Here is a 23,919-nt window from a genome sequence, read left to right as displayed (position 1 = left end):
ACTTATCTTATTCCTCAGCTAGCTCCATTTCTTTGCCATTCAGGCTTCTTATGTTGATAGTACCGATCTTTAACACTGGTGATGTTGAGTTGGGGTTTGTTTTCAGATTTGTTCCAGTAGCTGACTTTTCGCTGTTCGCCCTGGTTCCCTGGCGAAAACAACGGGGGCCTTGTTTAACTGGGCGACGCCCCAGCCGGCATGAAATTTTGTCATGTTGTACCATCATTTTTTATTTTGGTTTAACCAATAAGAATACAATTTGGTCGGCTAAATCCCAAATTGCCAGCCCATCCTCGTTCGTTCAGTATCAAAGTAGATACCCAACAGGGTGCACCACGAGAAGGTGAGGATTGGACATTAGGTCAGAAGCCCTGGTCGGTTCTCTGCATTCCTTTAAAGGCTATGTGGAGGTCTCCTCTCAGTTATACAGCTTTGACCATTAAGCACCCCTTCTTCATTGTTTAATGTTCTTAATATTTTGTAGGCTATGCCTTGTCTTCCATGTATATCTTCTATTTTATTAATAAATCTGTCCCAAAAATATTGGTGAGGTTTCTGTTTAAGCTATTTTTCTTTTGTTTTTGCAGATTTCTTATGTTTCTTCTGTATGTTTTTGGAAGAATGATTTGTATGCTATTTGTTTTTCTTTTTATTGCATTTTCTATATGTGTTCCAAATTTTTAATGGGTTTCATTTTAATATATACATATATATATTTTTTTTCCCCAAATACAGGTAACATATAATATATGTATAACATATAACACGGTCATTAGGTTCCTAAAAAATGCTGTGTTATGTGAATTCCTGTTATACGAAACAAAGAACTAGTACAAAAAACAAGGTTTGGTTGCAAAAGTTAAAAAATATATATACTACTTTCTTTTTATAACTAAGAGAAATGTATGTTTATTAAAACAATAATTGATCAAAAGTATTACATATTAACATTATTACATAATGTTTACATAACGTTATATATTATTATTATTATTACTGTTCCGGGCAACTCCAAGGAGTCGACACTCATCGAGGGAGGCCCTAACATCATGTCAAGAACAACTATTCGACATTGACACAGTATCTATCATACCTTGCCTTGAACTCATTCACGGTCATAGCACCCACAACAGACTGGAAGCTTATTCCACTCATTCACCACTCCCCAAGTAAAACACCAAGCTCTAACACCCTTGTCAACCACGCTCTTGCACAGCTTCCATGCATGGCCCCTAGTCCTCCCACCACCAGTCATATTTTCAAAAATATCTTCTGGATCAATCTTATAGAAACCCCTCAGTAATTTGAATGTCTCAATCATATCACCCCCTCCTTCGCCTATCGTCCAATCTCTGCAACCCACAAATCTTCAACCTATTCTCATAAGGTTCATTCAACACAGACCTGCTATCATCTTGGTCACTCGTCTCTGGATCCTCTCCACTTCCTCCCCATCACGAAGAAACCCTGGTGCCCATAACTGGGCACAGTAGTCCAGATGGGGTCTTATCAAGGCTCGATACAGAGGAACAACAACTTGTTTGTCTCTGCATGTTAAAGTACTTTTCAGAAGCCAAGTGATTTGATGAGCTGATTTAGTCACTTTTGCAATGTGCCCCATAAACTTCAATTCCCTATCCACCAACACTCCCAAATCCCTGGCCTCATCAATCTCCTGGAGTACGGTTCCACCAATGCGATATACTGCTGCTATTCTTTTCACCCCAAAGTGCATAACCTTACACTTTGCCACATTAAATTGACATCCATTTTTCCTAGCCCAGTCCTCCAAACTATCCCAATGATCCTGTAAAATTTTGACATCCTGTGCACACACAATTGCTCTACCCAACTTTGCATCGTCAGCAAACAAGTGAACACTTCCTCTCAAATCCTTTCCTATATCATTGATGAACAAATTGAAAAGCAGTGGTCCAAGAACAGAGCCCTGCGGCACACCACTAGTCACAAGCCGTCTTTTAGACTCCACTCCTGAATAAACCACTCTCTGGTATCTCTCCTTCAACCACCCTCCTATCCATCTCACCAACCCTATATCTATCCCCATCTGCTCCAGTTTACTGATTAGGGTTCCATGTGGTATCCTGTCAAAGGCCTTGGCAAGGTCCAGTAGTATCACTGTAAACCCATTACCCCTATCCAGTTCAGCCGTCACTGTGTTATAAAACGTGAGCAAGTTACTGAGGCATGATCTACCCTTCACAAAACCATGTTGTCCCCCATACAATATCCCATTTTCATCTATCCAATCCTGTATTCTTTTCTTGACTAATTTCTCTAAAACCTTGACAATGATTGCTGATATGCTAATCGGTCGGTAATTTACAACAGCAGTCTTGGAACCACCTTTATGCAGTGGAACTATTTTCCCCTCTTTCCAACCCCTCGGGACTAACCCAGACCCGAGACTCAAATTAAACAAAATGGTCAAGGGTACTGACAATTCTTTAGCTGCTTCTTGTATGACACGAGCTGGTATACCATCCAATCCCACGGATGTATTGACATTGAGGTTATGCAATAGACTACTCACCTCCACTTCATTCACCACAATTCCCGCATAATCTACTGATTTATTCGTTTCTGCAATGTCACCACCTGGTTGATGTATACTTGCAAAGTGCTCACTCAGTAACTCAACTATATCAACTGATTCAGTTACCTCCCTACCATCGGCATTCTTTAAAATCATTCTGCCATGTACATTTTTCCTTTACTTGCTACATATCTAAAAAACTGTTTAGGATTCTCTTTAGCCTGCATGGCCAATGTTCTTTCGTAATCCTTTTTTGCTTTTCTTACCACACTCATTACCCTTCTGGCCTGCACTTTATACTGTTCATGTGCCTGCTGGTCACCTTTCTCCTTAAATTCCCTCCATAGTTGTTTCTTTTTTTGCAGCTCAAGCTTAATGGTGTTATTCATCCATTTAACCCCTACTTGATTTATTATTCGGACTCTAGGTATACAGTCAGCCATTGCTTCATGCAAACACTTCTTAACTGCCTCCCATGCACTATCAACTTCTAGTCCTTGCAGTTGTACATGCCATGGCACTGAACCAATCAAACTCCTAAGCTTGTCATACTTTCCTGCCCGATAATTCCACACGTACCCTGTCTTAATTGAAAATTCCACACCTTTAGCCACCTTCCAAGTCAAGACCCTATGATCACTCTCACCAATTGGTGGCAATGTGGTCATATTTGTTACAGCCAAATCCTCAGATGTAATTGATAGGTCAAGCACTCGAGTCGACCCCTAGTATTTTCCATTACATGCTGTCGCAGATAGTTATCCCTTAATAACCGCATAAAATCCAAATTCTTCCTCCCGTGTGTCCTCTCCTCACTCCAATCAATGCGACCATAGTTGAAATCTCCCATAATAATTACCCTCCTTCCACTCATTTCTTCTATTTGCTTGTGCATACTGTCACCACCATCTTTTCCATCACCTGGTCTATAGCAGCACCCAATTGTATATTTAGTTCTGCTAGCCACAATCTCACATCAAATGGCCTCAAATGTGCTCTTTTCTCTATCCACCAATTCAACTTCTATTCTCCTTTGCTGTAGCTCATCAGCTATCATCAACAATACTCCTCCCCCCATTTTATTCTCCCTGTCATTCCTGAACACACTATATCCATCACATTCAATCCCACTAGCTATATCATCTACAGTCAGCCTTGATTCACTAATACCAATAACCGGTGGTCTGGAAGTGCCAACCATGGCCAAAAACTCTTCCTTCTTGTTCCTAATACTCCTAGCATTAGTGTACATGAATTTAAGACCCCCATTAGCCCTAACCCTACCTTGATGCCTTATATTAACTATCCAACTCTGATTTGTTGTCCTCATTCGCTCGGGCATATTATATTCATTCATACATTCAACTGCCTCCCAAAGGACTATATATGTACCCTCCCCCTTAATAAATCTAGTTTCCCTGAATTTGCACATCCACTACATTCAGCAACACTTTCTCAAGTCTCCTTACACCATACCATTCAAATGCAAGCCATCCATCTTATATAGATCCTTTCGCCCATCAAACTCACTCCACACATCCACAAATTCCACACCACTCGTCATACATAACCCATGCAAAAAGTCATTCACAATCATGGCCTCCTTTTAAACATTTCACTGTCATACCGTGGCAAAAGACTAATCATTCTAACTCTCTCACTCTTTTCCTTTGCAACCTCAAACAATTCATTCAGGTCTTCTATCATTTCCATTTTAGCTCCTTTCAAATCATTCGTACCTGCCACAACAATCATTTCTTTCACCCTTTCCTTTTGCTCTCTAATAGACTCAGTTACATCCTTTATGGTTGCACCAGGTTGGTACGATTTTGTCAAATCCTCTACTAACACATCTCGTACTAACGAGTCTCCATACAGCACTCTATCCTTCATTTTGTTCATGTTCACACTCATATGCCTATTTTTCCTGTCATACTTTTTATTATTGGTTAGTTCATTCAGTCAACTTTTGCTCATGCGCTCTAGCTGCTGTTTTGCCCTTTGTATCGCACCATTCAACAACGCGATCTCACTCATTGCATCTAGCTCATCTTTTTTTTATTCCCTGTAAAACCATTAATACTATCATTCACACTCTCACAATTCTCTGGTACAACCTCGCCGTTTCTTGTCATATCCCTATTTTCTTCATTCTGAAGTTTGACAAAAATATCACACTCACGATCCGAAATACACTTCAATTCCTCATTCTCCTTACATTTTCTACACACATTCACTCCTTTATTATCATCTAACCACACTCTGACCATCCACACACTCCGCAAAGCACACATTTCGCAGATAGTACACTGAATCATCTCCTTTACATTACCTTTCTTGAAAGAAGATGGCGAACTATCATTACTGGCTGCCATTTTCCTTCGAACTGGAGCCATACTTACTAGTAACGTATTTTATCAAATTATAAACACCAAAAACACAAACAGACGCACTAAGATACGCAAGGCAAACAAAACTACGCAATATTAAAGTAAATTTATCAACGATAACTGAAAATAACGCTTATCTTATCAGGAGCTCTCACGAACACTACACACTACGAATCCATCTAGCGGCGACTTCCCGACATTGATTATGTTATAAAACACTTTAGCACACTAACTACACTAATAAAACTACAATAATATACTAAAATTACACAATTAAATCTAACAAAATATTTAATAAATCAACAAAAATCACAAATCTTTCAGGAGCTCTCCGACAGTACGTCTCTTCACCAGCTAGCCTCGACACCAACCTCAATGTTCATACATAATGTTCTTCGTTATCACTACTAAGCATCATTAAACGAGGGAGTTTTCTTTCTGGCAAAATATCCTCATCTTCTGAGCTTTCTCCAGCAGCATCTTGAGTTCTATGCTCTACTTTTTTGCAAAAAATCTGTTATTTTCGATTGTTTGCTTTTAGCTGAGAGATCTTTATAAATTTCGCTGAGCACTTATGAAGTTCTCTCTTAAATTTTGTGCTTCTTTCAGTGGAAGGATCTTCATTTAGAAAATATAGCTCCAGTTGTTCGGCTAAGTCTAGGCCTTTCTTTATGATTTTTAAGGTTTCCATCTGTGCTAACGTCCTCCGAATTAATTTGATTTATCTCAGATTTCTTTGACGGATGAAGTTATGAGATTAATACAGTCCAAAATTGTAAAAAGTTTCCATGCCTCCATGACTTCGATAGATTCGTCGTCGACTTTATTCGAAACCCAATGATTTCTTGATATAATTAGTTTTAAATGTAGCTATAATTCCCTGATCTAATGGTTGAAGTAATGAACTTGTATTTGGTTGTAAGAAAATTATTTTGACATTTGGGTGATTTAAATCTTTCGGATGAATGGGTGCATTATCCAATATCAGCAGAACTTTAAAATCTAGATTTTTCGGCTTTAAGTAGTTTTCCATACTTGTACAAAACAGTTTAAAAATAATTTTTTAAATAAATCAATAGTTACCCAAGCTTTCTTATTTGCCGTCCAATATACCGGTAAAGCACTCTTATTTAGATTTTTCATTACATGAGGATTGAGGGATTTATAAACTAGTATGGGTTTTACCATATGATCACCTGAAGCGTTACTGCCCATAAGTAATATTACACGGTCTTTGGATGCTTTAAAACCTGGTGCAACTTTTTCATTTTTTGAAATAAATTTTCTCTTGGGCATTTTTTTCCACCAATGGCTCATCTCATCAGCATTAAAAACCTGATATGTTGTATATTCACCCTGTTCTATAATTTTTTGCAATTCCTTTGGATAAGTTTTGGCAGCTTCATTATCAGCTGATGTACTTTCCCCCTTGTATTTTTGTTTTGTAATGAAAAGTGTTTTCAAAAACAGCTGAACCAACCTTTGCTAGCAACAAAGTCGGGGTTAATAGCAGATTCTCCATTTTTTTTTAAGTAGTTGTAAATTTTTAAAGCTTTATATATAGTTTAATAACATAAAAGTGTGTTATTAAACTTTATGTTTAATAACATAAAAGGGGTGCTTAAGGGTCAAAGCTGTATAACTGAGAGGAGACCTCCACATAGCCTTTAAAGGAATGCAGACAACCGACCAGGGCTTCTGACCTAATGTCCAGTCCTCACCTTCTCGTAGTGCACCCTGTTGAGTATCTACTTTGATATTGAACAAACGATGATAGGCTGGCAATTTGGGATTTAGCCGACCAAATTGTATTCTTATTGGTTAAACCAAAATAAAAAATGATGGTACAACATGACAAAAATTCATGCCGGCTGGGGCGTCGCACGGTTAAACAAGGCCCCCATTGTTTTCGCCAAGGAACCAGGGCGAACAGCGAAAAGTCAGCTACTGGAACAAATCTGAAAACAAACCCCAGCGCAACATCACCAGAGTTAACGATCAGTACTATCAACGTAAGAAGACTGAATGGCAAAGAAATGGAGCTAGCTGAGGAATTAGATAAGTACCAGATCGACATAATAGGGGTGACTGAAACAAAAAAGACCAAAACTGGTGAGATCTTTCTGAGCAATAAATACAAAATGTTATATTCAGGCAATGCCAATCAAGGAAAAGAAGGAGTAGCCATAGTATAACACAAAATATGAGGCTAATCTTCTTGAATGGCAGGTAGTCTCAAGTAGAGTTGTGCCTATGGTCCCACAGAAGTTCTACTAAGGTAGAAGTGGAGGAAATTTTTGACGCTTTAGAAAAAGCAACTGACACAATGAAAAAGGAAACGTTGGTGTCCTTGCTGGGGATCTAAATAGCAGAGTAGGAAATGATTTTGAGACACAAAAATATTTTGGGAAACTTTGGAGAAAAGAGCAAAGCTAATAATAATGGCAAATATCTGTTGGATTTCTACTCAGGACATGGACTGGTTATTACTAACACCATGTTTCAACATAAAAATGTGCACAAATTCACATGGAGAGAAGAGGCTAGGAATAAGAAAAGTCTCATTGACTATATTATTGTTGATAGTGATGTTTTCTCCCTTGTGCAGGACACCAGAGTGTACAGAGGATTTGAAATTGGAAGTGATCACTATTTAGTCTTGAGCAGGATCAAATTGAATTTCATATTGAAAAGAATAACATATAAGAAAGTTTTAAAGCGAATAAAAGTTGAGCAGCTCTCAGATGTGAACTGTAGACTAAAATACAGAAAGATTATTGAAAAGAAAATGAAAGAGTTTGAGAACAGAATCAAACCTTGGAGATTCAGTGGCAAACTCTGAAGAAAACCCTGATTGATTCAGGCAGAGAGGCATGTGGTGAGGTTGTGTGCAAGGATAAAAAAATCAGAACTCCCTGGTGGACACAGGAAGTTAAAGAGGCAGTGAAGGAAAAGAAGAAAGCATATCAAAAGTTCCGCGCAAATAAGTCAGCTTTTACTCTTACAGAATACAGAGACAAATGTAAGAAAGCTAAACACTGTGTAAAACTAGTTAAACAAAAGTCATGGGAGGACTTTGGCAAGAATATAGAAAATAAATATCAAGAAGGTGGCAAAATATTCTGGAGGTTGTTGAAGAAGCTTAGGAATGGAGGAAAGAGTGCTGTAAAAGGAGTTAGAGATGATAAAGGTGACATGAAAACAGGAGAAAAAAAGATATCCTTGAAGTATGGAGTAATTACTTTGAAAAACTGCTAAATGAAACAAGCAGTGATGACAGCACAGTGATAAAAAACACTGACCAGGCATGCAGTCAGGAATACATATGCATACTTGAAGTAGAAAGAGCCATAAAAGGCTTGAAATGTGGAAAGGCAGCAGGAGTAGATGATATTCGACCAGAAATGCTGAAGTATGGTGGTATAAAAGTCTTACAATGGCTGCACTGCATAGTTCAGAAAGCCTGGACTGAGGGACGAATTGCCGATGATTGGAGTAGAGCTCTCATAGTACCCATATATTAAAAGGAAAATAAAACTGAATGTGAGAATTACAGAGGTATTTCCCTACTGAGTGTTCCTGGCAAGATCTATGCAAGTATACTTGAGAAACGGTTGAGAAGAATTGTGGAAGAAAAGCTTGGTGAAGAACAAGCTGGATTCAGGCCAAATAGAGGCTGTCAGGATCAGATCTTCACTTTACGACAAATAGTCGAGAAAGCATGGAAATATAACAAAGATCTGTATTTAAGTTTTGTCGATTTGGAAAAGGCATATGACAAGGTGCCAAGAGTGAAGCTATTCAATACGCTGCAGTTATATGGTGTGAATGGGGCATTATATCAAGCAATACTTAGTCTTTATTTGAGTTGTAAGTCAGCAGTTAGAATTGAAGGAAGTACAGGAAGATCGTTTAATGTTAAATCTGGTGTGAGACAAGGATGTACATTATCCCCTCTGTTATTCATTATCTATATGGATCACATTATGAAGGAAAGTGGTATTAAACCTGATATCAAAATTGGAGATGTTAATGTCAGCTCTTTGCTTTATGCAGATGGTGTTATGCTTCTAAATAAATCCGCTACAAGTCTTCAAGATTTTCTGACTAAATTGAATAGCTGTTGTAATAGATATGGTATGAAGGTCAGCAATAAAAAGACAAAGACAATGAAAATAGGCAGAATCAATGAAAATGTCAACTGTGTTGTGAATGGAGAACCTGTGGAACAAGTAAAACATTTCAGCTACTTAGGCACAATTTTTACTGAAGATGGTAAATTAAATATAGAAATAGACAACAGAATCAGCAAAGCCAGTATGGTGAGAAGTCAATTGAATAAATTCATATGGAATAAGAGAGAAATTAGTCGGAACACTAAATTAGCTGTATACAAGACAGTGTTCAAACCAGTTTTAACTTATGGATCTGAGAGCTGGGTCAGAAGTAAAACACTTGACCAAAGACTAGAGACCGCAGATATGAGAGTCCTGAGAAAGATTAGAGTCATGAACAGATGGCATCAATGGCAATATCATATTAAAAATGAGGATATTAGGAAAGAACTTGACATTGTCAGCATCCAGGAATGTGTTAGCAGAGCTAATCTTAGGTGGTATGGTCACTTAAATAGAATGGGAGAGGAAAGATTAGCAAAACAAGTGTTCTCTGCCAGGTTGGCAGGAAAACGACCCAGGGGAATACCAAGATATAGGTGGATTGATACGGTACAAAGTGCCTTAGACGATAGAAATATAAGATCTGATAATGTTGGAGTCTTGACAAGTAACAGACTGATTTGGAGGAAAATTGTAGATAGGAAGTTAGTAATGATGTAATGTAGTACTTTCATATCCTGTACACCCCTTGAGGGTACATGGCAGGAATTTGATGATGATGTTTAATAACATTGGTGTCCAGTGGGATCCATTCTTTTCAGCAGTCATCAATCCAAATACTAAGAGCTTTTTCCATTTTTTCAAATATTGGTGCTCTGGGAGAAGCTGTCATATTTACATACAAAGAATAGTACAAAGAAGAAAACAGTGAAAGTCTTAAAATATGTTTAATACTCCACGAACAAAATGAATTTAAAATTCTAATAAATTTTAAAATTCTGTATGCAAATCTGACATGACATACACGAATGAAAAGTATCGAATGAGATGGTGCTTGCTCTAAAAAGCTCTCACGATGTCCCGTGTTGTACAGTGATTTCCTCAATTCTCGAACCATGTTATAGCGAGAACGTGTTGTAGGAATGGCGTGTTATATGGGGATTTTCCCCAATTCTCAAACCGTGTTGTAAGAATGCAGTGTTATATGGGGGTTACCTGTACTTCAGAGGTTGCTTTATGAATCACCTTTATTAAAGTTTTGATTTTCTTCTATAACTTCATTGAGTTTGGCTTCTTTTAGGAAATTTGTTAAGTGATTGATATCACATTCTAATGCTTCCTTCTTGTAACAGATACTTGGTATACTTGTTCCTCTTTCTTGTTTTTTTTTTTTTGTTATTTACTTCCTTTCTCTGTTTTGTTACTATTTCTATTTTATAAACTACTAAGTAATGATCCGAAAAAATTTTATTTCCCTTATCAATAGAATGACATGTATGCAACAGTAAATAACTTTTTTATTATGCAAATGTTTCATCTTATGTATCATAAGAATTCACCAGTATACAACTAAAGAACAACAGGAATTGAATTCAAAAAACAGTAGTGTGCATGCTTAAATTGGAATCCCAATTTAAGCATTCGATCATTTACAAAATTGAACTTCTGTATTCTATTTTCCATTTATCATCAATTAAAATGGTCACTCCACTAGAAGCTCTGATATGATGGTCCACTCCACTATATAACACAGTTAAACCATTTATAGCTTTTTGTTACATTTAATTTCTTTTGTGTTTTTGTAATTACAGGCATATTAATATTTTTAGTTTATAGTTGTTTTGCTAATTCTAATCTTGAATACTAGGTAAAGATAGATTCTTTTTACCACAAAAAAAAATCCTACAAAACAATAAAAAAAAACTTCCAAAATCCAACAACAAAAAAAAACATACATTTTCCCATCCACTTTTACATTTGTTGCCTTAACAAAAACATCAGTCCTATAAAACATTTTGGTAACTTAAATGTATTGTTTGGTAACTTAATCACATATCATCTTTTCTGCTTATCAACCAACTTTTGCATCCCACAAACAATTCAGCATCCTCTGGAACATTCAACAGACAACTTACCATCTTGGTGACTAGCCTCTAGATCTTCTAGACCTTCATTAACCAAGTAATCCTATGAGCTACCCTTGCCCATTTTTGCACTTTGGCCTCTGAACTTCCTATCCACTAACACTCCCAAATCCCTACTTCCAATTTCCTGAAACACAATTCCATACTAAAATGCATAACTAACTTTTTCACATTAATCTGGCATCAATTATCATTTGCCATTACTGTGAGTCTACATAAATCATACTGCAAGCCTTTACCTTAATTCATCAGCAAGCAATTTTGAAATTATTTCCTGTCATTTATGTACAAATTAAACAGCACCACCCAAGCTGCCATTCATCTTCTTTCCCTTGAGTTTTGTTCCTCCATTTAATACTCTAATATCTGTCTATCAGCAACCTTTGTATCAATGTCACCAGTTTCATATCCATCCCCAGTACCGTCAACAGCATGTAGCATAGAGGCAGTCTGCCTCATGGTGAGGCTTAATAAGGGTGCTTCTTCAGCCATATTATGGTAGGCGCTGTTGTAACACTAACAATTCCTATTAGCGTAGTAAGTGTGGAAAGAAGTTTTTCCAAGCTTAAACTGATTAAAAATTATTTGCGAACAGCAATGACCCAAGAAAGATTGGTTGGTCTAGCAACTATATCGATAGAGGCAGACATAGCTTATAATTTAAATTTAGAAGAGCTTATAAACAGTTTTATTGTGATATTCCCGTAGAGCAAACAATTAATTAATATTATTATGTAATCGTTTTGCATTAACGTTTCGCTTGTAATAAAAATAGCAATTGGAGATTTTCTTATAATCCATCAGGGGAAATATTTAATTGTTTGCCTCAAGGTGCAATGTAATCTGGAGATGGCCCTGTCCATCCTGATATGTTGCCATTCCCTTCATCCAACCAGTTAGTAACTGGCTATTAAATTTTACTAACTAGTTAATACCTGGTTGGTAAAAAAACAAATTAGTAAATTACTAAGGCATAACCCTTCATGAAGTCATGCTGCCTATCCCCACAGAATACTTATCCACCCATTCCTGAATCAATTTTTTCAATACCTTCACAAGCATCCCTCAAGATACTGATTAGTCTATAATTTGCTACTGTGGCCTTGGAACTCCCCTTTATTCAATAGAATCATTTTGTCTTCCGTCCACTCCCTTAGGATTTTATCACAGCTAACTTTTAAGTAATTTTAAGTAAAAAATTACTTTTAAAGACAACAATTAAAGACAATGCTAATTCCTCTGCACATTCTTATAACGTGCAAGTTGATATCCCACAGCTGTATTTGAATTGCGATTCTGCAATATCCAAAAATACAGCTGATCCTTGAAGTGGGTTGGAACTGTGTTGGTCCACTTATAAGCGATTTTTTTTTTTTTTTTTTAATCAATGTATTTGAAAATTTGCAACAATTTAAAAAAAAAGGCACAGATACAAACCATGTAGCCTAGAAATATCAAAAAAATTAAGAAAAAGGTATGTCATGAATGCCTAAAATATATGTAGATACTAGTCAATTTTATCATTTACTACCATAAAGTATACACAAATCTATTATAAAAAGTCAAAATTCATCAAACTTACATACACAAACACTTATAGACTGTAAGTCTTTGTGCATTTCTCTCGACTGCAAATGGCCGTGTATGGGATGCATATCACTGTAAGTCTTGAGGGAATGTTCCAGGGAGTTAACAACTTCAACATACTTTTTTTTTTAACATAAGTCAAAGATCAGCCCAGGTACCAAAGGAGTGGAAAGATTAGCAAACTTTTTCCACTTCATAAGGGGGGGGGGGGATAAGACCAAGGCTTCAATTATCTGCTTGTCCGTAACTGTGGTCAACGTGTTGGAAAAGCTAGTGAGTACAAGGATTCCAAACTGGGTGGACAGCAGTAGAATTCTCTTTAATGAACAGATTGAGTTGCTAAAATTGTGTTTTAGCAATCTGCTTACTTATAAAAAGGTGACGAATACATTGACAAGAGGGATGCATATACGGAAGTATATTTAGATTTTGCAAATGCTTTCGACAGATTACCACATGACAAACTAGTAGTTAAATTGGAACAGATAGGATTGGATACTAGATTAGTGCAATGGATTGGAGACTGGTTGTCTGATTTTCTTTTTTCTATTTTTTTTTTTTTTTTTTTATATCTGACCTACTACAAAGGCTACAAGACCTATAACACACTAAGTGTGGGCAAGAGGAATAGAAGAGAGGAAGAGTCTGTTCACCTTTTTGCTCGAACAGCTGAGGTTGTATCTTCGGGAAAGGCTGAGTGAGGAAGACTGTTCCAAAGGACAGAAGTAGATGGAATCAAAGAGGAGGCTTGCTTTAATGATTTTGGAAGAAAGTGGAGGAATAATAGTGGCCAATTCAGCAGAGCACCATGCATGAAAGTATCTGTAGAAGAGACACAAGGCAGAAACTGAACATCTGTGAGAGAGGGACTGCCCTCACCTGGATAGAATTGAGCAATCTTAGAGAGGATTTTGATGCACCAACCCAAAGCAGCTATGACAGTACATTAAGTTTTTTTGGTGGCTGCAGAAGCTACAGTTGTAGTATGTTAGTCCAAGAAGAGAACTCTGATTGTGTTTGGATATCTCGGTATTACTGAAAGTAAGGGATGAGAGCTCTTTCAAAACAGAACTGACTTTTGGTGACATTGAAGTTTATAAGGTTGTCCTTGCCCCCACTGGGAAATAGCTAGGAGATCTGAGTTCAGGTCCCTCGTCATGGTAGATCTTGAGGATTGCAATACTTGAGCACTATAAGGTTTGTCGAATGAAAAGGAGGAATGGAGTGTGCTGTCATCAGCAAAGCTATGGATAGGATTAGAAATCTGTGAGAGCAGGTCATTTACATACAAGAAGAAGAGAGTGGGGTGAAAGAGCAGAACCCTCATGTACCCTTGCATTGGTGGGGAAATCTGAGGAGAGTAAACTCACCATGACATGTAGTGAGCAAAAAGTGAGAAAGTTAGTGATCCAGTTGTAGAGTGAGGAAGGCAGACCATAAGATGGCTGTTTGGTGAGTAGGCCACTGTGCCCAACCCGATCAAATGCCTTTGAAATGTCAAGGGCAACCACGTGAGCCTGAGTCCATATGTGGGTGGAAAAAAAAAAACAAGAAGATCAGCTGCAGATTGTGAGCGGCAGAATCCATATTGCTAGGTGGTTCAAGAGTTGGTTGTTGATGACCTTCTCCATAATTTTTGAGAGAACAGAAGTGAGAGCAATTGCACAATAGTTCATTAGTTGACTTACAGCTTTCTTTGGGATGGGCTGGATGTGGACCTGTTTCCATGGTGTAGGGTAGATGCCAGTTGATAGATTGAAGAGGCAATACAGGATACGGGTTAATTCTGGGGGCACAATTTTTTAACGCAATAGGTGGATACCATCAGGACCAGATGCCTTGTTTGTGTTCAGATTATTAAGGATTCTTCAGATTTCTTTTTGTCGGAAGACTATGGGAGACATGAAGGGAGCCATTCTTTGTGGAGTGGAGGGAACTTTGCCCAAGTCATTAATGCATGAACTGGAAGAGAATAGTGATGCCAGTAAGTTAGCCTTGTCTTTTGGTGAGGTGATAGAGTACCACTGGGGTGTGAGAGTGGTGAAAACTTGGCTGGGCAGAAGTTGCACCCATTGGACTTGGCAAGGGATCAGAAAGGGTGACTGCCATTTTGGCAAGACACAAGTTTGTAGCATTATGCCCTTTCAAAGTCTGAATTGGACTTGGTGATGATTCTTTTGCAACTGTTGCAAGCTGCAGTATAGGCAGCTGGAGTTTTGGCCTTGAGCCAAATGTGGTAAGCAGAGGGTTTTTCTTTTACAGCATTGGCACAGTTTTTTTTGAGAACCAAGGCTTGGATGGTGGCTGAGAATTTGGAGTGGAATAAGGGATGAAAACATTCATTCCTGTGAGGATGATTTCTGTTATTCAGTCTGAGCAGGTGTTTGGATCAGAACTGAAGTAGTCAACCATGGGAAGGATGAATAGGAGTCACAGAGATCCTCCCAATTGGCACCCTTGTGCCAACTGGGAGGATCTCTGCGAATTCTATTCATCCTTCACAGTCTCGTCCAAAGGAAATGAGACTGTGAACTGGTGGGTGAAGGTTGTTCTGTGACAGAGACTTGTACAAGGTTGTGGCCGAAGTTTCCAAGAGGAGAAGTGACAACCACAGTATACCTGAAAGGGGAGCTTTTTAAGAAGAGATGAAACGTGTTGGCAGATTGGAGGAGATTGACTGATATTCTCATAAGAAACTGATGACAAACACTTCAGCACTCTGCCTGCTTGATCAGTGAAACTGGAAGAGGGGAGTCAATATGAGTTGTGCCCATTGAAGTTCCCATTAAGCGTGACCTCACTGTTGGGATAATATTTTGGGTGCAGAAAGTCGAGCTTTGGTAAGAGTTGAAGGGGACAGAGTGGTTGATGGAGTTTAGAGAGTGATAGAGAAAGCATATGAAAAGGGCAGATTGATTTGATAGAGAAATTTTGAGCCAAAGCAAATCAAATAGTGGGAATTCAAGAATCTGCAGTCTCTGGCATGGTATGTCAGTTCTGATGAATGCACAAGTGCCACCCTTGTGGCAGAAAGAACTATGTGAGTAGTTTGGGCATGCGAGTTTGAGTAGTTTTTTTTGTTTTTTTTTTTTGAGATTGCCAGTTGTTCTTTATATGACTATAGGTGGTGGTTAACATTGTTTTTATTGCTGTTTAGGCCATGGATGTTGGTGAAGTGGATGTGGAATTTTTTTTTTTTTTTTTTCCGGTAAGAACTGGTGTGAGCAGGTTGTTGGATTTCTGTTGTTGTTTATGATATTTCTTGCATGGATTTTTGAAGTTCTTTATGTTTTGTTTTGTTTTTTAATTATTTTGTGTGGGAGAATTTTTGACATCTGCAGTGGAAACGCATTTCTTTCATTTGTAGCTCATTATGTTTGGTGAAAAAGAGATAAAAAGGAAGTGGAGCATGCACTGAAAGGTGACAGACTGCAACCATACTGCCCACGCATACAGGAGAGTCAGTCTCCTGTCCATACATGGCCTCATTAGTTCATCCTGCAGCCCCAGTATTTGGTCTCCTGCCAGTCACAAGGTGGCAAAATATGTGGTTACAAGATATGTCACTAGCTGATCAGGAAGCCTCCAGGTTAGTCACAATCAGATCCTCTGATGTTATGACCAAATCCAATTCCTTCCACATCATATGTGCTACCTAAGAGAGTGTTCCTCAAAAAAAAATAAAATAAAATAAAAATACAGTTCCCTTAGTATGGTATGCTGCTTCCTCTGCCCAAGTTTATACTGCTATTGTTGAAGTTCCCCATAATGCTCACTCACTTTGCACACCAAGCTAATTTGCCCAAACATTTACTGCTGATCATCATCTAGATTCCCTAGTCTATAGTAACATCTTATTAAATATCATGTCATATAAACATCTAATCACACACCGTACTCTCTCAAACATTAGTTTTATTTCCACTGTGATTCTCCACTCTGAAAGAGCACAACTAATCTCTTATCATTACACTTAAAGGCTGTGTTTACCTTCCTTATCCTGCCAAAACATGTTATACCATTTGATTTCTATTGAACATCCTCCTCAGTTAAAATTTCACTGTGACCAACAATCTTTGGAGAGACTGAGTCATTCAATGCTACATGATCATTCCTCTTTATTCTTAATACTCCTAGCATTTGTATACAGAAAAACCAGTGCACTGCAAGTAGTCTTAGAGCTACTTTATTACTCTCTGCATAACTTTACCTGGCTCTGTGATGTAGTGTACAGTATCATTTCTCAAGCCACTATTCCCACATGAATTCTAGTTTCCCTGCCCTAAAGCATGAATTTGCCACAAAATAAGTCTCTTCACATACCTGCATACTTCTGTATTCAAATGTAATCCATCTCTTGAATAAAGCTCTCTCTTCTATCCTCAAATGTACTCCACATATCCCATGCCTGTGCATTCTCACATCATCTTACTCATTATCACTTCTCTTCTCCCCAGTCTGTATTATCATACCATGGAAATATCACTTCTGTTGCAATATTCTTAACATCCATCTCAAATGTCTTGCTACATGATTCATGCTACCTCTCAGGTCATTCATACCAACCATTACTATCATCTCCTCTACATTTTCACCTTGCTTTATTGCCACTGTCACACTTTGTTCCACCTGGTAAGCTGATCTGGCACTCTAATCTGCATACAACAAATAAATACTGTAATACACTGAACAGATTCATTCATTCTTTTTTTCACTAGCACTCTGACTCTTTCTGCTTCAACCCCCCCCCATTCACTTCCACTTTCCCTCCATCTGATCTCTCTCTCGCTTGTGACTTTTTCCTCTCATCCCATCTCTCCCATTCTCACTCTCTTATACCCCTTCTCTCATACCTACTTGTTTTTCTTACACTAGCCAACCTCTCCAGCCTCCTAATAACAATAAAATAACAGCTTTGAAGCTGTTATTTAAAACATTATGCTATGTATAACATGATGTTTGAAATAACAGCTTCACACATGTAAGAGAAAACAAAATGTATTATCCAATTCTCCTGCCTTCTCCCTAAATGAAGCTCATGATATCTTAGTACAGAGTGCAGGAATTATTCATGCTGTTTCAGATGAGCATTTTGCATGGAAATATTTATAGAATATACAAATTGCAGAGACTAAACGCCTATGTGAAAGTGGGGGTGAGTTGATAAGAGATGGTTCATTTATCAGTCTAATTGCTCTCCTCTGTATTGAGTCAAGCATTTTGAGGGAACTTTTAGGAGCCCCACTCCAAATGTGAGAACAGTATTCGATAATTGAGTGGATTTGTGATTTGAATAAGGTTAACAGCTATTTTGAGCGAAAGAGAAAGCCTAGTTTCTTGGAAGCTGAGGATGCAATGGTTGTGATGTGTTTATGCCAGGAGGTCTGATGTCAAGGTAATTCCGAGAAGAGAAATTTCATCGTCTGGGAATTGGGGTGTTATCAAAAATAATACTGAGGGAAAATGATTCTTTTTTGTGGGAAATAAGACAGAAATGGGTTTTAGTAGCGTTAAAGTTAACGATGTTATCTGAGTCCCATTGAAGGATGTCTTGGAAGTCTGAATTAAGGGAAGTTGTGGTTGATGTTCTGTAGGTTGAAGTGAGTTGTGTAGGGTAAGGTTTATCAAATGAAAGGAAGGAGTGCAATGTGCTGTCATCTCCAAAACTGTGTATTGGGTTGGAGGTCAACTGAAGTAGGTCATTGATGTACAGAAGAAAGAGGGTCGGTGAGAGAACTGTACCTTGTGAGACCCCAGCATTAGTTGGATGGTGGGAGATTAGGGAGCCATCTACCATCACACATAGTGTGCGTCCAGACAGAAAGCTGGCAATCCATCTGCAGAGATCCTGAGACAGTCCAAATGACAGAAGTTTGCTTAGTAAGCCTTTGTGACCCGGTCAAAGGCTTTAGAGATATCAAGTACAATTACTTGGGATCTGCCAAATTTTTCCATGGCATATGTCCAGAAATGGATGATATATGAGAGCAGGTCATCTGTTGATCGGCATCGACAGAATCCATAGTGGTGGTTGCTAATAGCTGGGTACTTTCAAGGTAGAGAAGGAGATGAGAATTGATGGTTTTCTCCATCACTTTAGATAGGATTGAGGTTAGTGAGATAGTTAGATGCCAGCGATTTGTTACCCTTTTTAGGAATGGGTTGAATATAGGCCAATTTTCAGGTTTTGGGATATATACCAGTGGAGTAAGAGTGTGAGTGTGTGTGTGTGTGTGTGTGTACAGACGGCATAGGATAAGTCAGTTCTGCTGCACAGACCTTCAAGACAATCGGAGGAATGACATCAGGGCCAGGAGCTTTTTTGTGTGTCTAATTTTGACAACAGGTTTATGATCTCTTGCTGGCAAAAGAATACATGGGGCATTGTATGTTGGGCAGTTGGAATGACTGGGGGGAGGGGGGGCATTTGCCATTGTCAGTTATGCATGCATTGGAGGCAAAGTGTGAAGCCAGGAGATTACCTTTTTCTGTGGGTGATGTTGCAATTGAGCCATCTGGGTATGATAGGGGTGGGAGTAGTGTAGGGCAAAAATTGCGACCAATTGCTTTGGCAAGAGACCAAAAGGCATGGCTGCCACTAGGACAGGCTGCAAGTTTCCTGCTTTTTGCCCCATTCAAATTCTGTTTTGGAATCATTTAGTATAGGCACTGAAGAAGGATGGGGTTCTTAATTTGTACAGCCTTAGCACATCTTTTGGAAAACCAGAGTTTGGACAGGGGACAGCAGTTCAAAGAAGTGTGGGGAATGTATGTCATGCCAGTAAGGATTACTTTGGTGATACGTACGGTGCATATGTTTGGATTGGAAGACTGCAAACAATAGTCCAACCATGGGAATGAAGCATAGTAGTCTCGGAGGCTGTCCCATTTGGCACTGTTATAATGTCAAACTACTCTTGTGCAGGTGTGTGTAAGCGTTGTTGCATGGGGCAGGAGATGAGTACTAGGTTTTGGTGAATTACCCAGGGGGCTCACTACATTCACTGTATATTTGGAAGGGTCATTGGTAAGGAAGAGATCGAGGGTATTTAGGAGTGATTTGGGTTATCTGGTATTCTAGTAGGCTTGTGAAGAATTTGTGTAAGGTCATTGGTGATGGCAAATATTTCAACATCTCTGCCTGCAGGATCTGCACAACTGGAAGAGGAAAGCCAGTTAGTGTTATGGACATTAAAATCACCCAGGAGGACGATTTCACTATTAGGAGTAGGACTGGAGAAAATCAACTTTTGAGGAGAGGAAATTAAAGAGCTTGAAGTGGTTGGTGGTATTAGGAGAGCGATAGAGACAGCAGATGAATTTGATTGAGTGGGGGAGGGATATTTTTAACCAAAGAAGGTCAAAGTTGGGTGATTCTAAGTTAGGTGCTCTATGGCAGGGTATGTCAGAGCGGATATATGTGCAGACACCATCCTTGGGTCAAAAGGAGTTAAATAGTGTATAGTTTGGATGGTTGAGATGGATAGTGCTGGGAGAAGATGAAATTTGAGTTTCTGTTAAGAAGAGTTGGTGGGGTTTGGTTGACTGCAGATGATAGTGGACACTATTAAGGTTGGAGTTGAGACCATGGATGTTGGTGTAGTAGATATGCAAGGATCTGCAGAGCATGGCTTTGACCACAAGCATCTTGCATGTTTCCTATGCAGTGCCTTCATACTGGTCTCCTTGGTGGCTACTAGTGGCATCACTTCGTTTTTGCACTAGTTTGGTTTGTTTGTAGTCTATGGTCCAGCTATTGTCTCCATTTTGGCGTTTTTCTTCTAACTGTCTTCGGAATTGGTGTCTTTGTTCCCTTCGTGTGAAGGTTAAGTCAGATCGAGCACGTACACACGATTGGGGTAAACTGTCCTTTAGCTTGCTATTTATCGCTGTTATTAATTTGGATGTATTTGTTGGTGTATCACAGATCACTTTCACAAGACATGGAAAGTTAATTCAGTAACTGAGGCTTTTTGCTATTAAGCTGTTTATTTGCATTTTCGACCTAATGCCTACGTGGAGGCAGTTCCAAATCAAATTTTTTCTGGTGAGAGCGTTTTACCAAATTTTCTTTATCCACTCTGGTGTACAGTTCCTCACAGTACTCTTTCCATAAATTTTTGATTTCCAGTTCTTCTGTTAGTACTGCTCCATTCCGGTCTTTGATGACATTCAATTTTGACTTAAATGTGTGCTTTAGGTCACAAACTAAACGAAACATTCTTTTATAATTGCCCCTCCTCATTTGGAATTCTATTTCTTCAACTTTATTACTACAAAACTTTTCCTTCTCCTGCTCTGACAGCTTTTCTGACTTCTCTATGTAACCTCTTATATTCTTCAGTCCCTGTATCTCTTTGTTTTTCCAACTGCCTTTTTTTCGATTAGATCCCGAGTTGGATCTGATATCCATGGATCTCTTCTCCTTCTTACTGAGCCATGATTCATGCTAAATGCCTTTCCCAAAGCATTTAGCATGAATTCTCCTCATTAATGTAAAAAAATCATTCAACTGAGTTGATGTTTCTTCTGTTCTCTTTTATAACCCACTAGAAATTACTCTATCATCCAGATTAGTGAGATATGCCTGACTTGGAAGGTTTCGGAGCCTCAGTCTTACTCTGTCTCTTATTAACTGGTAGTCTGTATCACAGTTTGCTCCAGGACAAGTAAGCACATCAGAGATCCTAGTCTTCCACTGTTGGAGAGCCAGGATATAATCGATCTGGTGTTATGCTTCTGGAAGCAGGTATTGATAATAACTAATCTGTTAGCATGGGCAAATTCCAACAGTGTTTTACCATGGGTGTTACATTCACCTAGACCAAACATGCAACACTCAGGACAAACTTTCATGCTCTTTCCCACTTTTGCATTAAAGTCCCCTAAGATGTAACGTTCATCTCTCCTTGGTAGCGAGTCCAAAACAATGTATGTTTCATAGAATTTCTCTCCTTCATCAGGCCAATCTGTGTGGGATGCATAAACTACTACAAGTGACACATTTGTAGGATGAGCCTAATGTCATTAATGGGATTATAACCAATGAGGGTTCTTGCCTGAACTGTCTTCAGTATTACAGCTATCCCATAATGCCTTGAGTCTTCTCCTGAATAAACAACTAGCTTACCATTCTGTCTTTTAAAGTGACTTCTCCATTCCATCGAGTCTATGTAATTCCCAGAATGTCAATTTTATACCTCTCCACCTCTTCAAAGACAATATCAAAAGCACTGGATTCTGTATTCCTCATTCACAGTATCACTGACTTTTGTTGGATATTGTAATATACTTCTCAAACAGGACTCTCAGCCTAAGTTCTGAAGAAAAAAAGTAATATGTTTGCAGAGGCCATTTCCACATATCTGTGGAAATTTCTGTGGAAGAGTTCCGTTTCCCAATTCATCCTACGCTGGCCAGGTCTATTGGGACTTCTGCCTACTAGGTGAGACAGACTCCCACTATATAAGGCAAAATGAAATAACAAAATAGGAAAGATTCACCCATAGCCCTCGATTACACCACTAATAGAATTGGGGAAGAAGCAAGAAGAAAAGAAAGATGGGGAGGGGGCCAGTCTACAGATTATATAACAGATGTATATTACATGAATTAAGACATGGTACAGCATTAGGTACCTTGGGTTTGCCATTCCTGTAGTCACAAAAGTGAGCCTTTTAAGTATCACTTTGCATAGAGGATTTTAATATTTTTCTCTATCTGCTCTTCTGTTTTCCTCAACACTGCCATAAACATTTGCATTTGCCTCCTCAATCTTAATTACAACAACATCAAGGTCTGCATTCTGCTTGATCCAACATGCAAAAACATTTATGCCAAGAAAAAAAATAATAATAATAAGTAGCATCTAAACTGGGTAACAAATCTCTTTAAAGTTTTTCTTTCCCCTCATTTCATTTTATTTTTCATTGATGATAAATTCTAAATTTTTGCTATTCTATTCTGGGAAATAACTTTCCTAATCTTTTATCTCCTATCTTAATACATGCAAGATAATATGTTGATGATTTCTATTACCATTTTAAAAATACATTAAATTACATTTTGTGGTAAATATAAAATAATCAAATATGTAATTTCGAAAACCCAGCTTTATAAGTTCTATATTTTAAATGTTCTTTTCGAAATAACTCTCATGAGATGACTTGAAATGAAAAACGTTACATGGTAAACGGAGGTGGGCTCAACATTTAGTCATGAAAGAAGTCTCAGCATTTATAGATGATTCCTAAGAATTTTTGTATAGAAAAAAACATATGGTACACCATCTTAACTTCTTTCACCCCAGCTTAAGCTTATCTGTCATACAACCATCCAGTTTATGCAATTAACCATGCAGTAGTTTACACAGAACTTTACCTTTCTTCCACTAATATCCAATTATTTTACGGTAAACTGTTGGAATAAGATTTTCTTCTTCAAAGCGAAGTGAAATTTTAATTCATATATTCAAATCTGGAATCATTTATTTATTTTTTATGTATTTTGTTAATGCTAATTTAACTAGAACTATTCCCGAGAGCATTCTGAAACATAACTGGCGCAATTCTATTGTGCTTGTCACAAATTAGAATTAATACGAGATCGGTTAAACAACAAACAATCATGAAATGACTTTAATTCAAAGCATTTACAAATAACCACAGTATTCTGAACAATCAACTTACTCACCTAATAAAACTACTGATACTCAAAACGAAGTCTTCTTTTTGCTAGTATTTTTTTTTTATCGCTTCTCCTTTTCGTTGTTTTCAAGAAACAGTATAACCAGAATATATTTTCGTCAGTCGTCCGGGAAACTCTCGTCAAATGGCTTTTTTGTTCATATCCACGGCAAGTGAACGAAATAATGAGGCAGGCTATCATGTTAACAAGTTTTTCCCCACAAAAAAAAATGTTTTTGAGGTGAGAAGAAAGGAAATAAAGGGAAAGAAATTAAAAGGAAAATCTTATATTCCGAAACCTCATAATTTTGAGGAAAACTATCTTTCCACTCAGTCTCCAAAAGATAGATCTAAAATGGTCTTGGCTACTCCCTACACGGGGTTAAAAAGGCATTAGCTGATTTTTTTTTTAACAATATTTTTCCTTCAAAATAATGT

The 23,919-nt window shown here is 38.0% G+C and overlaps 1 protein-coding gene across 1 annotated transcript in view; it reads right to left on the bottom strand.

Annotated features, from left to right (window-relative positions):
* LOC150100471 (mitochondrial protein C2orf69 homolog) overlaps window positions 1-23,814 on the bottom strand; it is a 49,593-nt gene extending 25,779 nt beyond the window's left edge. Inside the window, exon 1 of the mRNA XM_090402842.1 lies at window positions 23,489-23,814. The gene's annotated coding sequence lies outside the window, so the exon portion shown is untranslated. The remainder of the gene's footprint in view (window positions 1-23,488) is intronic.
* Window positions 23,815-23,919: the final 105 nt, after the last annotated feature.

Source organism: Typopeltis vanoorti, chromosome 13, assembly GCF_054136105.1.
Source record: "Typopeltis vanoorti isolate ZY-2024b chromosome 13, IOZ_Tvanoo_1.0, whole genome shotgun sequence".
Classification (NCBI taxonomy): Eukaryota; Metazoa; Arthropoda; class Arachnida; order Uropygi; family Thelyphonidae; genus Typopeltis; species Typopeltis vanoorti.
The sequence above is the reverse complement of the archived record's forward strand: the minus strand, read 5'-3'. Positions and strand labels throughout refer to the sequence as shown.